Here is a 15,662-nt window from a genome sequence, read left to right on the forward strand (position 1 = left end):
TTCTCTCGTGTCGCGCTTCGAGGGTTCTTTCTCTCCTGTGCCTATGAGCCCTTTGTCGTTTAGGTGATTTGCAGGCATTTGCTGGGCATCACCTTCCCTTTATTTTCTTAACAGTGGCTTTTGCCAAGGGTTTGAATTTTGACGAAGCACATCAGTTTTTTTGCTTCTAGATCACGTGTTTGGTGTTGGAGAGAAAGCTCATGCCTTTACCCCCTGGTACCACGTTTTGCTCACACTTGGAGGGAAAGTCTGGGACTTTCGTGGGTCACACTCTTCATCTTAGGGACAATTCACTCTTCGTGACAAAGGGACCCGTTTTCACAAGATGTCAATTCCATTCAATGACAAAAACTTCCACATGATTTTATAAAATCATCTTCACAAACTCCTCAAAACATTATTCTCCCTACTGTTTCACGCCCACTCGAATAACGAAAGGGGCACCGGAGAGGCAGCTGGGGTCACCTGTGCCCTGAGCTTCTTCACCCAAACTGACCGGGAAGCCCCCGGCATGCCTCCAAGTAGCTACAGGTGTACGGTCGGAAAATAATAACTTTTACCTTTCCCCTGCATGGGAGAAAGACATTTTTACATTTTTTGTCTCATCAAGAAGTAAACAAAAGCCTCAGCGATGGCTCTTCCCAGCTGCATTTCTTACATTTATGTCCGTGACCGAAAGACGGCCCTTCTGGTTAGGGTGCGTTGTTGTTTTTTGCACTTTTAATTTTTACCTAAGTTTGTGCTGCATATTATTAATATCACTTTACACTGGGGAGACTCTTACTAGAGAAAAATAAATTACTATTTAACACCAAGATATTAAACGAAAGTTGTTTGAAGTTCATAAAATTCCTTAAAACTTAGAGCATGAGTACGAAAGGTAACCGAAGACCACGCCGTTGATTTATAGAGAGAGTTTGGGAAAGTGACGATGTTTTAAATATTTTTATTGGGCAGCTCCAGCTGCATTTCTGAAATGTACACTCAGACAGCTTAGCTTCATTTTTAAATATCGCAGGTGACTGATTTCCAATGTGCGAGTCCAACTTAGTTTCCATGAGAACTTTCCAGCTCTTTCCAGGAGGAGTTTTCCATGCTCTCTAATGACCACTTTGGAACGCGCGCTCTATGGGAGAGTCGTTTTCGTCTAGGAAGCGCTTCCCCTTGGATGGGAGCCTGCGGCTCTGGAAGGGCTCCTGGGGGTCAGCGAGGGACGGGGAGAGACCCCTGAACTCGCCCTAGCACCCGGAGGGCTCCGGGGACTCCGAGTGCAGATGTCCCGGTGAGCCCACCCTCCCACCTGCACCGCCTTGGCCTCGCTCGCGCTCCCGTGCCCCTCCAGGAAGGAGGCCTCTTTGCCTGCTGCGGGCCAGGCCCGGGATCGATTCCACTTCTGCATTAAGAGAGCACATTCCTGACAGTTCCCATTGCTGCAAACCCTGGCTCCCTCAGTCACTCAGCGTTGCTTCTCCTCTCCCAGCACTTCGGCGTTTTCCCCTCTGCTGAGCGAGGGGACCCAGGCTGTCACCCTCACGTGCACAGAGCTGCAAGGCCCCCTGGAGGCTCCGAACCTCAGAAAGCCGGGAGAGAGTGGCACCTGGCTGACCTGGGGTCTGCATGCGGCCTCCTGGACGTCACCGCCGCAGAACTGAGCCGAGGGAGAAGCCTTTGAAGGAAAACGTCAAGGGGGTGGAAGAGCGGCAGAAGACACCTCAAAAGCCTGCATCTCACCAGGACCGTACTCAGAACAGACAGGCCACTGAACACCCATTAGTCGGGAGAGAAAGAGCCAGCTGAAAGTAGACCAGGTGGCTGAGCAGACACTTCCCCAAAGACAGCACAGGTCTTTCAAATTAGGGTGTCGGTGGCATTGGTCGTCACGGCAAACACAGGCGAAAACTACGGGGAGCGCACACCCCACCCTAGACAGTGCTCACGCCCAACAGACCCACCACACCCAGTGTGGGTGAGGCGGTGAAGCGACTGGAACTCTTCCGTGTGCTGGTGGGCACTCAAGTAGCTGTTCCTCTGGAACACAGCCTGCAAGTTTCTTAAAGACGAATACATGCAAAACCTGCTGTGTTTTTCATCCTAGGCGTTTAACCCAGTGAAACGAAGACGTGTACCTGGTCAAAGCCCTGCATACACCTGTTCATAGCAACCCTATTTGTAAAAGCCAAGTACTGGAAACAGCCTCGGTGTCGCCGACAGAGGAACGGATAACCTCCCCATGGCACGCTCACCGGAAGTAAAACCAGGTATGAACGCGTGCTGCCGCGCTGATGAATCTCCAAATTATCATGCTGAAAACCAGTGGAAGAAGTCCGACCGAGAGTCCCTAGGACGCAACTCCGCACAAAATGCAAACGATGTTTCAGCCACAGAAACAGACCCGCGGTTTCCTCAGGACCAGCAGCGGGAGAGGGGGGTAGGGGAGGAGAAATTGCCGGAATGCCAGCATATTTCGGGAGGGGTGGGTACGGTCATGACTTTGTGGTGGCAGATGCAAGGGACACGTCGGCGGGTTGGAACAGCAAATTGTGCGCCGCAGACACACACCGTGGCGTCTATCCCGCGCCCCACCCTGCACTTGCTGGAAACACCGCGGCCTGGGAGTTCTCGGGGTCCAGACGGGGAGTTTGTCTGGATGGTGGTGAGAACGCGAAAGGAGCTTCGAGGGATAGACCGAGGGGCCGAGGGGCCGCCCCGAAAGAGTTCACCTCTTGTCTGTGTGAAGAGGCAGCTAATGTCTTCGTGGACGGTGGTCCTGTTTCTTTCGATTTGGGATTTTCTTGGTCTTCTCAGCCATCTTAGCTCTTGTCAAACGGAGCCACCTGCCCCACGCGGCACCAGTTACCCTTGACGGCTGCTCGGGTTCTGTCAGGAGGCGGTGCCACCTTTTCAGGACCTGGGGTTTCCTGTCCCACGTGGGTTCCCCCCACCTGGCACGTGCTGCAACCCCTGCGAGGGACGCGCCCCCAGAACCGCTTCCTCCTTCCCGCCTCCGCCACCTGCCGCGCCTGGTCGCCGGCAGCGCCTTCCAGCGCGTGTCTTCCGAGGCTCTGCCTCTGCTGGTTGTTAATCGATATCGCCTCAGAAAGCACCGGGGTTAAAAATGCCGGAAAAAAAAGTTGCCAGGGGGTTTTTTAAAAAATGCTCTTTCGCCACGTTATCTCCCAAAGGCCGCGGGTGCGGCGGAGTCCGCAGCCTTTCCCATGTATTTTGCCTTTGGCCGTGGCTGTCTCGGAGCATCTCACGAAAGCAGTAACCCGCCACACCGGCTCCGCCTCGGGACAGACCTTCCCGGGGACGGGGGACAGCAGCGGCCCAGCCGGGCAGCGGGAGGGCCGGGGCGGCCGGTGCTTCTGCCGCCACAGGGCCGGGCGTTTCCTCGAGTTCTGAGCGGAGAAACCGCCCTTCAGCAGCTTCCCAGCGAGTGTGCACATGCACCTGAGGCCCCGGCCCGGCGCCCAGAGGGAAGGACGACATCCGGGGTTTCTGTGCCTGTGGAGAAAAGCGCCCTGAGCAGAAGCAAGCCAGCGATGGGTGGGCCCAGAAAACTGGATGGAAACAACGGGGCGAGGCGGGGCTGGCGCGTCTTAAATCCCCTCAAGGCCTCCAGCCCAGAGTCAGAGCAGAAACTCTCCGGCTGGAGAGTCCTCGGGGCGAGCGGACGGGCAGGACGAGCCAGGGGCTCGGGAGGGGCAGCAGGTGCAGAGGCGGGGGACCGAGAACCATGAAAAACACTCGTCTAGATTCACACCTCGGTGGGCTGTGCCGTTGGCACGACCGCGAGGCTTGGTGACTCCCACCTTCACGACTTTCCCACGGTTCGTTGAAACCACCCTGGGGAAACCCCTCACGTTGGGAACTACCTGAAGACCTAAACGGCACAGCTTGGGGCCCCCAGGGCAGGGTTCTGGCGGCTCCGCTTGGGGTGCTCCCTGGGCCCCCACAGATGCTGGGGCTCCTTGGACCCCCAGCTCCCAGGGCCTGAGCCTCAGATGCTGGAGCTTCTTGGAGCCCAGCTCTCCTGGGGACCCCCCCTCCGACAGCTTCTGGAGCTCCTCGGACCCCAGATCCGCCTCTGCAGCTCTTCTCCAGGAGGCAAGGCTTCCTGGGAAGTGTCTCCCAGTGTCAACCGTGCGTTTCTGTGTTTCTCCCAAGGCTGTTCCTTGGCTCTTTGACTCCCACCTGGTCCACAGTCAGGCTCCGGGATTCTGCCGCGAAGTTGGCGTCTGGTGAACGCAGGCTTTGCGGAAGAGCACGGACGGCCCAGGCTCCTCAGCAGCAAGGGTGCGCCTGTGGGTGCTGTAGGGCAAGGGGCAGGGGAGTGGGAGCCAGGAGATGGTTCTGGAACCACTGACAAAGGGTACAAAAGAGATGCAAACCTCAGAGCCTCACGGCCACCGTCCCCAGCATGTGACTGGGGTGGGGGGGGACCCACCAGAGGCCAGAGGCCAGAGGCAGAAGTTGAGCTGAAAGGAGCAGGCAGCAAGTCCCCCACGCAGGAAATGGGCGCCCGGACAGGATGAGAGCAAGGGGCTGGCCTGTACCCCACCCCCCGCCCCTGCGCTCAGCACGCAGCGCAGGCCTGGGGGACGGCGGTGGCTGCTCAGCTCCTGGGCCCCTGGACGCGCAGTCGATATGCATCTGCAGGAATCCTCTGCCTCACAGTCTGGAAGCAACGCTAATAGTTATCAGATGTGACTTCGGATTATTTTTATCTTGGGAAAGGAAAACTTTGACCAAGAAATCATTACATATTTAGTTTAACATTTCTTGAATAGAAACACATTTTCTTTGTTTTGTTTGCCCTCCGGCTACAGCATTTTGAAAGAGTTGAAAGGCAAGAGTTTGGAAAATACCAAAAGGAGCATTTGTTGATGGGTTTGTTTGTGAGGTTTGCATGGGTTTGGCGTATCTAGACGTTCGATTCTTTTGGGGATTTTCTCGGAAATATTGTCCCGAGGCTTCTGGCCCCTCGGTGTCAGTACGGTGGACCCAAGCTCTCTAGTGGATTCTGCCCTCTGCTCTCTGGAGATTTCCGCTTGGGTTTCCACAGAGGGAGGCAGGTTTCACCTGAGCTCCTCCAGAGGAGCCGTGGGGCGGGGGAGCCACCCGGCCCCTGGGGCGGCCCTGCGTCCTGACGGGTCTCGATACTTTCGGAGGGGGTCCTTCAGGAGTTACTGCGGTCCTTACCCAACACGGTGAACCGAGGCTCCGGGAAGTGGTCGAACCTTTACACTGAAGCCTGGGTGCCTCATCCGCATCCCCCGCCGTTCTCTCCGGCCGCTCAGGGAAGGATGCTGGGTGCTGAGGGCAAAATAAACCTGGCAAGTCTGAGGTCAGAGGCACAACGTCAGCAGAGGGCGGGGGGCGGGGAGCCTCAGGCCCCCGTTGGAGGACTGTACGACCGGCACACGAGCCGGGTTTGTAAGGACGGCTTCGCCTCCAGCGCCTTTGGCAGGTGCGGTTCCCAGCGCAGGGACTCAGGAGACCCGTCTCCCCTCTGCCCAGGCTGTGGTCAGTGGACGCTCGCTGTCCCCCCGCCCCCCACCCTGGGAACCTCACAAAGGGGACAGTGAAGGGCCTCCTGCCCTCCTACCCCCCCCCGGGTCCCGCTCACCTTCCCCGCAGCCTGACGGTTTCCGCCTCAGCTCCAGAACTTACCTGAAAACCCTTGTCCATCTGGCTCAGTCCATCCATCTCCCTCCCGCATCACGCATCCCGCGACTGGAACGTGGGGCTTCGGTTATTTCTGCTCTAGGGCCCGCGTCTTCCTGAAGCACAAAGGTGTTGGTTTCATCGTAAGCTCCTCAGTGGCGTTTACGCCCCAGGGTCCCTGCATTTCCAGGTCTGGGAGGGACATCGTGAGGGGGCAGGAGGACGATGCTCAGCAGGTGAATATGCACCCAGTCTCCGGTGTTGGAGGTGATGACAGCGTACGTTTAACATTCAGACACGGTCTCATCACCGGAAACTTAAGTGTCAGTTGAAAGAGGCGGAACCGTACAGCGACCAAACCACAGGTAACTGCCATCCTGCCTGCAGAGCAGCTGGGCTACCGAGCCAAGGACGGGCACTGCTGCTGCAGGACGTCTGCAAACCCCTCGTTCCCAGGGCGTGACCCCTCCCGCTCTAAGTGCTAAACGGGGAGCACACGCCTCTGGTCTGGCTCTTCCTTGCCCGCGGCGTGCCAGGCACCGCGTCCGGTGATAGAGATTTAACGGCGAGCAAGATGCAAGGTCCTTCTCTTTCCCACCGAGCACCGAGCTAAGTGTCGAACCGAAAACCATGTGACAAGCTGGAGCGTGTTTCAAGAAAACCCACCAGCATGACGAAGAATCTTGAAAGAGGTGGAAGTAAAGATGTCATGTTTCCAAGCGGGTTACATGATGGAACCGGCACTGGGGAGACAGGGCCGTGTACTGGGCCTCGGTTCTGCGCGACCCCAGAGGCACAGCCTGGTCTGGTACCTGCGAGTCTGGGAGAAGCACCTTTTAGCCCAATGAAGAAAGGACGTTAGCCTCACAGGTGAGGCTGCAGACTCCCCATCCTGCCCTGGGCCCCAGCGAAGCCTGGTGACGGCTGCGTAAAGGGTGACCGAACCGGACTGGATTATGTTTCTAAGAGTCATCTCGGAATCTGATTCTCGCGTGTCTCAAGTGTCTGTCTTCGCAATCCATTGTGGCTTCCAACGGCAAGTTGAAACTGAGTTTTCAATTTCAAAAGAGAAGTTTGGATGATTTGGAGGAAAATGTAGAGGCCGAAACATTCTCTCTTAATTTTTATTTTTTGGGGGGTATAGTCGATTTACAGTGTTGTGTCAGATTCGGGTGCCCAGCAAAGTGAACCCGTCGTTCGCACACGCACAGCCACTCCTTTTCGGATTCTTTTCCCGTCTAAGTTACGACAGACGATTGAGCAGAGTTCCCGGGCTGTCCAGCAGGTCCTTCTGAGTTTTCTCTGGTGTGGGCAGGAGTGCGTATATCCTAACCCCAAACTCCTGCTTTTCCCTACGCCCAGCGTCTCCCCTTCGGTGACCGTACGTTTGATTTCAGGATCTGCGAGTCTGTTTCTGTTGGGTAAATAAATGCGTTGGTTCATTTAAAACCAGACACGTCGTCCCGGAGTTTGCACACCTTTGCTGAATCCTACACCGCGTTCTTGCCGCTGTTCCTCGTCGGGCGGGACCTAGTTCTGCCCTTTCTCTTGTCGGTGTCTTGCCCTCTGTGGCCTCCGTTTCCCCACGAGAGGCGGCACGGCTGCTGTCGGTGCTGCGGGATTGTCTCAAAGCCCCCATCGTCACGGTCGTATGTGAATGACAGTCAAGGTTTCAGGAGGTCCTGGCGGCGTCTTGGGACCCTAACACTTCCGCTTCTTAAAGGAGCAACTTCCAGAACCTAGTTTTGTTGTAGGACTTGGATTTATTCTAGGAAGTCCTTATAAACTTTAAAATACATACTTCTAGCCTGATAAATAGCTGAATAAATTTTTCAGACCATCATAGGGCTGGAAAAATTAAATAAATGTCAAAAAACAGCTGGAGAAAACGTCCTCATTTTTTTCAATGATCCATTGCAAACAAAAAGTAAATATATTCCTCGTAACTACTTTCGGGAGAAAAATGACGACTCATTTCTGCAAGTGGATTTTTTAGCACATCCTCAAGGGACCTGTAATTTATGGCAGATTAAAACAAACTTCCTCTGAGAGTCTTACTTTTGTATGACTTTTTATACAAGGGCTGAGAAAGTGCAGTCAGTGTGTAGTTTACAGGGTAATTCCACCCCAAATGCTGCTTGGGCGGGTCTGGAATAACCACCCCTGGAAATTCCTTACTCCACATTCATCCATGCGCCATCAGGGAGTGTTTCAATGCGGCAAGCTACCCGTTTTCCAGAATGTTCTTTCCTTTTTTTTTTTTTTTGGCACTTCTCAGGATGCTAGGCTCTCCAAGGCACTGGTGGGGCGGTTAGTAAGAGGGAAAGGCTGACGGGAGGGGGCGACCTTAGGGACACACATGGGTGTTCAGGCCTTCCTTGTCCCTTCGTCCCCACAGTGAGGAGAGGCAGCTGGTGGTTTCCCGCAGCCCCCGCGCTGCCCCCGCCCCCGTAAGCCCTCCCATCACGCCCTCCACGACTCCCGGTACCCTCATGGCAACGCATCTTATCCAGGCACTGCCCGGAGGATCCATTTTCACTCTTTGTCATTTCTTTGCGTTGCGCCCTTTCCTCACATGTGTTTAAAAGTAATCTACACAACTTATCACGTAAAAGAAGTTTAGTGACTCTAAAAGAAGAGTTCCTCTTTCTAATTTTTCATGGTTTAGATTTTGCATGTCCCCACTCAACTTACTAAGTAGAATTAGACACCAGGTCCAGCACACGGAGCTGTGTCCTCTTTGAACTGCTGAACTCTGCATTCAGCTGACAGGACTTCTGGTAAGAATCCTAATTGTCTACTATGGTAATCATTTTCCCGTACACCTTGCTGTACGTACAACTGTGTGTCACTGAACACAGGGGCAGGTTCTCAGATGAGGTTAGTGTTGTAGGATGTATGTTTTTAACCTCCGTTTAGAGCACTGGAAAGTGCAGTGGCCACACAGACTTTGCTCTAGACTCTGAAACGTTAACAATGTCTAAAAAGGATTAGAGACGTCAGCCAACTTGAGATGAGCAGAGACAGCTTTGAAAATGGTGGAAAACCTGCCTATGATTCCAAGTGCGATGCCTGGGATGCCTGGACGGCTGGGGCGGCCCCGGGAAAAAGGCACGTCCACGCAGGTGCACAGAGCCTGGAGCACGCCTGTGCGACAAACATCCCCGCAGGCGGCTGTAAAGACATCTTCTTGGGCCGGAGGACTAGGGTTTGGGGAAACGCACGGGTGTCAGGAAGGAGAGAGGGTCCAGCAGCTAGAAACCTGCAGAGCTTCCCCCCAAAAGGAGCTTTTGAGTAACTTATATAACATGCACAAGCGCAATCGCTTGACGCATTTAAAGATCACACATTGGAAGACTACCTAACGCCATCACAGCATGTTCACCTTGTAAGTGAGTAAAATGAAAAACGTGAATCCTCCTGGCTTTACGCCGTGTCTGGTACCCGGCAGGGGAACTGGAGGCGCATTCGGAGATGGGCAAGGAGCACGGAAGCTAAGGAGGCTTCCTGAAGAGCAGGCAGCAAGCCAAGCCTTGTTCTTGATTTAATGCGAACAACTGGAAGCCATTTTAAGGAGAAAGCTTGTTTTTATTGCCAAGTGAAATGCTACTGCTTTATTTAGCAACTTAAAGCCTTGATGTGTCGTTGGAACCTTTATGCATTAGACGGGCCAGTGGAAGCCCACGGTGGTAACTATGGAAACAAGACGGGGACCGGTCGCTTTGGAGCCGAGAGGCCGTGAGCACCTGCTGCCAGCACAGGGCACTCTATCCAGCCTCGAGGGGCAGGACCACGACGGAAGATGCCACACGAAGAAGAACGGGTAAACATATGTAAGACTGCCGCGCTGTGCTCCACGGCGGAAGCTGGCACGACATCGTAACTCAACCAACTTTAATACCAACTTTTTTTAAAAAGGAACCAACGCGGGCAATAACACGGCCTCTGCTTCCACACAATTCTATCAGGTGTATAACCGATTATTTCATATTTTGGCAGATTTATCATAGAAGGAACACTGTAGAATGGTGACATAATCTGAAGTTAAGCTTCTCGCAGTGGAAGTCTGATATCACATGGCCTATAAACTTTAGTCCCGTAGGCCCAGTCGAGACACGAAGGTTCTGAGAGACATGATACCGGATTTCACGCATGTAAGGCGCTTCATCTTCCTGTTCTTCTTGTTTGCAATGAATCAGGGGCAGGGGCGCTAAGGACGAGGCTTTGGTCTCTGTGCTCTAGGACCTGAGGCCGATGGTGACAAAATCGATTTAACTGAGATGCTCAGCTCGTTGGGGTGTGAATTTAGGTTGTCTTCATTCAGAGCTACAGACGGGGCTCTGATGACGTCCTGTCTCTGATATTAAAACAGGACAATTTCGGTCACTGCCAATTGTTATAAAATACTTGTGATTACTCCGACAGGCTTATTTCAGTTACTCGGTCCATTTTTGTACGCATAAGTGCTTTTTATATCCCGCAAACACATTCATATATGTATCTCCATGGGGCCACATACACATGCATGGGTGCAAGCGTGTCTGCACGGACACACACAGGAGCGTGCGTGGCGAAAGCCGCACACAGAGGCCACGGTCTGTGGACGTGCCGTGTCCATGCCTGCAGGCCTTTCGCTCTGCGGTCTCGCTGACGCACAGAAGAGGAGCAGAGACGGTGCGGGCGGTTCCCGGAGACCTTCGCCCAGCTCCCCAGATGTTCACATCTGCTCAGCTTCGGGCCTGCCGTTAACCGACCAGGGGCTTCAGTGCTTACATGTATTTTTTAATCCAATGCCATTCTGTTGGTCTTTTTTTGTTTTCTCATGAAAAATAGACAGGACTGAATGCTTTCTGTTTTATGAGACATAAAGTCCGAAAGTCTTGTGCACTGGAGATACGGAGCCATTCCACCGTTTTCCGGAAGAGAATGGACACCAGCAGGACGTGGGTGAGACTGGGTGGTGGGGTCCCCACTCCTGGTTTGTGTCTGTCTCCTTGTTTACACGCCCCTTCCTCTTGCAGTTGGATGAGGGGAAGACGCCTTGTCCTCGGAATAACTTTTCTGTGTCATCCTTCCAGAGCCATGAAAACGCCTTCTGCCCTTGGTGGGACTTCCAGACACACAAGAGGCCCGATAGATTTTTGACTCTTAAATTGAATAAATGGAGTTATGTACTTTCAGTCTTAAACAAAATGAAAAAATAATTTTATATATCACAAGTCATGGTAGACGCAGGAAGAATACAGGCGTGTAAAAGGCGCCTAGTTGAAGGGTTTTGTTCGTTTGGGTGACTGTACGTCTGAGAAAAAGCACGAAGGTCTTTAATGTTACAGTGACTGCAGGTTTATTGTCTCTGGACGATTGCGGTCACGTCCAGGGCTGGCCGTCTGTTTGCAGATGCGCCCGTCCAGGCCCGACCCACACACTCGTTCCAGAGCCGGACGCCCGACTGGACCCGAGTCTTCGTTTTCGTCTCTCAGAGGCACCGTGCACCCCGGAAAGGAACTGGGCCGCACACCCAGCGCACGCCTATCTTTGTAAGCTCAGATACTTTCTTCCAAGTGGCTGGCACCACTTGCCATTCAACAAGGCTGCCAGAGACATGGCAGCTGAGCTGCCCGCCTGCCCCCACGGGCAGCTCCCCCACATTGCATGGAGAACGGCTCGGGGGTCCCGGAACTCTCCTGTGTCACCCCGCACCCCAGGCCAAGCCGGGAGCCGCCCTGGACTCTGCTCTGCTCCCTGCCTGCTCCCACCCCACCCCACCCCGCTCCCACCGAGAGCAAGGGGGCTTCCTCTCCAGAAAAGGCCACCACAGTCGCACCTTCCCTCGGTCACGGAGCTCCCGTCCCTGTGGGGAGACGCAGGGAAACAGTCTTTAGGGCCCTCGAGGCCACGCGTGACCCGGTCACACGCACCCTGCCCCGCCCCCTCCTGCATGCCCGCCGCCCTCCGCCCACCGGGCACCGCGTTCTTCAGGGCCCAGCCGCGTCTGCCTCTCAACGTGGGCCCCCCACGCCCCCAGCACACCTGCTTTGTGCTTTCATTCTCTCTGCACCTCCAGGGAACGGGTAGGAATCAGACGGCTGAGCGGGAGGCCCTTGGACCTGCGGGCCCTGAGCTGGCCGCGGGCTTGTCACCTGGCCTCCTGTTTTCTTGGAGCTAGTCCTTGTCACGCTGTTGAGAGACTAGGGCTGAGGCTGTAACTGCGCAGACGTATTTCTTCGCAGACATAAATTTCCGAGGGCAGGCTGGGAGTGGCCAAGTTACGTCTGTCTTTCTGTCAGCAGTCTCGGCTGTCTGTCCGCGGCTCACAGAACAGTGGGAGCTCCCTAAACATTCTCAGTACTTTCAAGCATCGCTCAGCCACTGTCCTTGGTTGGCCCCAGTAACCCCCCCCCCGGCCCCCGCCCCGCCCCGGGGGGCCCATCCCTAACCCTCCCGCACCCCCGCCTCCACAGCCCTAGCCCCCAGGGAAGGCCGCGAAGGGCCAGGACGTTCTGCTGACAAGGCAGGGACCAGAGGGCTCCAGGAGGAGCCGCGTCCTGTTTCCCCGACGGCCGTGGTGAGAATTAAAGAGCATGTGCGGCGCGGCCTCATCAAGCAGGCGCCGTGTCCCCGTCTTCAGGGTGAGCCTGGTGCCACCTCTTGGCCCGTGTGCACCTTCCTGTGACAGCAGCGGGGCAGGTGTGCCGGTGACCCAGCCAGGCACCCGCGTGGGTCCGCCGGCCGCAGCCGGAAGGGCGTCTGTCCCCGCCTTCCCTCCGTCTGAGGTGGCGGCCACGTGCTGAAAACAACACCAAGATGTGTCTCCGCAGCCCCCAGCACCACCCTTCCGGCGGCTTCCAGAACAGCCCTGGCCAAGAGCCCAGCTGCCCCCGCGTTTCTAGGGGGCGACGCTGTGACGGGCGTGTCAGCGGGTGAGCTTCTGTCTCAGGTGGCTCTTCTCTGCACCGAGCGGTCTTGCTGCTTAGACTGAAAGTGGGGGCTTTCATGGGACTCACGGGACAGACTTTAGGGACCGTTGGGGTCACACCTGCTCGGCGGCCAAAGCGACCGGCCCCCTGCCGTCGTCAGAGCCTCACCGACCTCTGTGCCGCCTCTGATGCCCCGAGGGGCCTTGGCCTGACTTTCCCGCCTTGAAGCCAAGTGGCCACTCTCTGGACCCCTCTCCGAGTTTCCAGCATGGGGTGGCCCTCGGCTTACGTTCGAGCCCCCGGTGTGTGTGTTTATTTCTCCTGCCTCTGGACCAGCTTTGCCCTCAGGGAGGGTGGGAGATCTGCTGGGTTGGTGGCTTCGTGGAGCTCTGAGGGATTAAAGGGACCAGGGAAACGAAGCAGGTGGCCCAGAGCTTCCCTAACCGCAGTTGGCACTCTCTGTGGGTGTGACAGTCTCTGATTTAGGAGAGGAATTTAGTTTAGTTGTGTGTGTGTATGTGTGTTTTGTCTTTTGTCTTTTGAGGGCCGCATCCGTGGCATATGGAGATTCCCAGGCTGGGGGTTGAATTGGAGCTGCAGCGTCTGGCCTACACCACAGCCACAGCCACACCAGATCAGAGCTGCGTCTGCGACCTATACCACTGTCACAACCACGCCGAATCCTTAACCCACTGAGCAAGGCCAGGGATCAAACCTGTGTCCTCACGCATACTAGTCGGGTTCACTAACCACTGAGCCATGACAGGAACTGCAGGAGAGGAGTTTAGTTTTCCAGGCGAAATAACCTCAGCAAATGCTCTGCAAGAAAAGCCATTCGTGTTCCGTGCACACGTGTGGCCCATGGTGGCAGGTGGGTGTTGGAACCGTAGGGCCAGATGCCAGGGTGTGTTTTCATAACGCTACATACACAAGGTCTGTGGTGGGTCCGCATCGTGCTATAGATTTTTCCAAATCCGCTTCCTTATCTTTTCCGTAAAGACACATGTCTCTGTATCTCTTATCGAAGGGCTTAGTTCCCAGGAACGGAGGGCAGCCTGTTCCCACAGCCTCGTGCCATCCTGCTGGGAGCTGGGTTTCCCACTTTACACAGATGGGAAGCGAGCTCTCGGGAGTGAGAGAATTTCCCGAAGACGGAGCAGGGATGGGGTTTGAGGCCCTGAGCTCTGCTTACAGACAGCCCCCCGCCCCCCCGCAAGGGCCACCCAAGGGGTTCAGCTCTTCCATCGCCCTGGGCGGCGCGGGCTGGGGGTGCCCTTCGGTGAGGAGCGGTTCACATAGTTTCCTGCGTTCGCAGTGCAGCAATTGTCTGGGATTGAGAGAGAATTCTAGAAGAGAAGCAGCTGGGATCTCTCGGTCAATTCCCAGATGCTTGTACAGCCACAGCATATTTGTTAGAACGCTTGGTGGCCAAAATTCCAACGAGGGTGTGGGGGACTCTGCTCGACCCCCGTCCCTCCCTGCCTTTGCATTAGTTCAGCTGGAGCTGCTGCAGGGCCAAGACAGGGGGTCAGAGACTCAGGCATCCTGTCCCCTCCCGGCCACCCGAGCTCCGAGCTGGAGCTGGTGCAGGAACCCGGTCTCCTGTGGGCCAAGTGTTATGTCCGCAGGCCGCTCTGTCACAGAGTCTCCTGTACGAAGCTTGTTTTGGAGGTGATTCCATCATCCATCTTCCCCTGAAAATTCTGGTTTTTCATCACTTCTCCAATACACACTTTTTCATTAAAAAGTTATAGACTCAGGTCTTTTTGGTCCTTATGTGCATATGGGATGTGTATTTTTTTTTAAAGGTGCTTATAGAAGCTGGATGGATACATTTGGGACAATTCAGGATCGTGTGATTCTTTCTGGCGGGGGTTGGGGATCTGGGCAGACCCCACCAGTTTCTCTGGTCAAAATGGTCTCCCTAAGAGCCCGTCGTGGCTCAGCAGTAATGAATCCGACTAGTATCCATGAAGATGCGGGTTTAATCCCTGGCCTTGTTCAGTGGGTTAAGGATCCAGTGTGGCCGTGAGCTGTGGTGTAGGCCACAGATGCAGCTCGGATCCTGCGTGGCTATGGCTGTTGCCGGCAGCTGTAGCTCCGATTCGACCCCTCACCCGGGAACTTCCATATGCTGCCAGTGTGGCCCTAAAAGGACACACACACAAAAGATCTCCCCGACCTTCTGGAAGAACTGACTCAAGCACGTGCTGTTTTCGCCAAACCCTGGATCTCTCTGACTCTGGACGCAGGCGACTTCTCGGGGACTCGGCACAGAGGCTGCAGGTGTTCAGAGGAGCCTCTGCAAGGTCCTTGGAGCAAAGGACCTGCCCACAGGTGATTCACGCTCCTCTTCCCTCTGGGTTTTGAAGTTTTAGATTCGTTGCATGTTGTGGCTGAAAAATGCGCCCGTGTCGGACGTGTGTCTCCCTGCGTGTTCACTTGAGAGCGCAGCCGGCGCCGGGCTGGAGGCGCGGCATTTTCCTGACCCTCCAGAAGGTCCCTCCACGGCCTGACCAGCAGCGCTGCCTCGGCGCTAGAGTGACCCCAACCGTGGCTGTTAATTCACACTGGCTTCTGCGGCGTCTCGCAAGGAGGATGACTCGGTGCGGGCGCCCCTGCAGGTCCAGCCTCCTTCCTGGACACGTGTGTGTGGGACCCACAGAGCTGGAGTTGCTCCGTGCCTCCCAGGGCGAGGACGCAGGAGCCACGCGTTCTCTTTCCTGCCTTAGGAGTCGAGCTGAGATTACCCTTACGTGCAGGTCTTTGATGGAGGTGTGCTCTCCCTTTGATTTGCGGGGTTTGTTAATGTTCCATCATCCGATAACAAATCACACAAATTTGTGTCCTAACACCACAGCCACCTGCCACCTCCTGGTTGTCTGAGCCGAGCGAGGTCAGACCCTGCCTCCGGGGGCCTCTCTCAGGGCCGTCCCGGCTGCCCTTGAGGTGCTCAGGCCGTGGCCTTTCTGGGCCTTTCCAGTCCCCAGGAAGGAGTGAGAAGGCCGCGCATGGCCTGCGAGGGCTGGGCAATGCTGCTGGATTCGCAGGCCAAGGTCGGCTGTCTGGGTCTCTGAC

At 55.4% G+C, this 15,662-nt stretch overlaps 1 long non-coding RNA gene across 1 annotated transcript; it reads right to left on the minus strand.

Annotated features, from left to right (window-relative positions):
• Positions 927–7,429, minus strand: LOC110259818. The gene is made up of 3 exons (XR_002342144.1): positions 5,674–7,429; positions 4,195–5,316; positions 927–3,504 (listed from the first exon to the last, which is right to left on the minus strand). It is a non-coding gene; the product is annotated as an uncharacterized LOC110259818 (long non-coding RNA).

Source organism: Sus scrofa, chromosome 1 (assembly GCF_000003025.6).
Source record: "Sus scrofa isolate TJ Tabasco breed Duroc chromosome 1, Sscrofa11.1, whole genome shotgun sequence".
NCBI classification, from domain to species: domain Eukaryota; kingdom Metazoa; phylum Chordata; class Mammalia; order Artiodactyla; family Suidae; genus Sus; species Sus scrofa.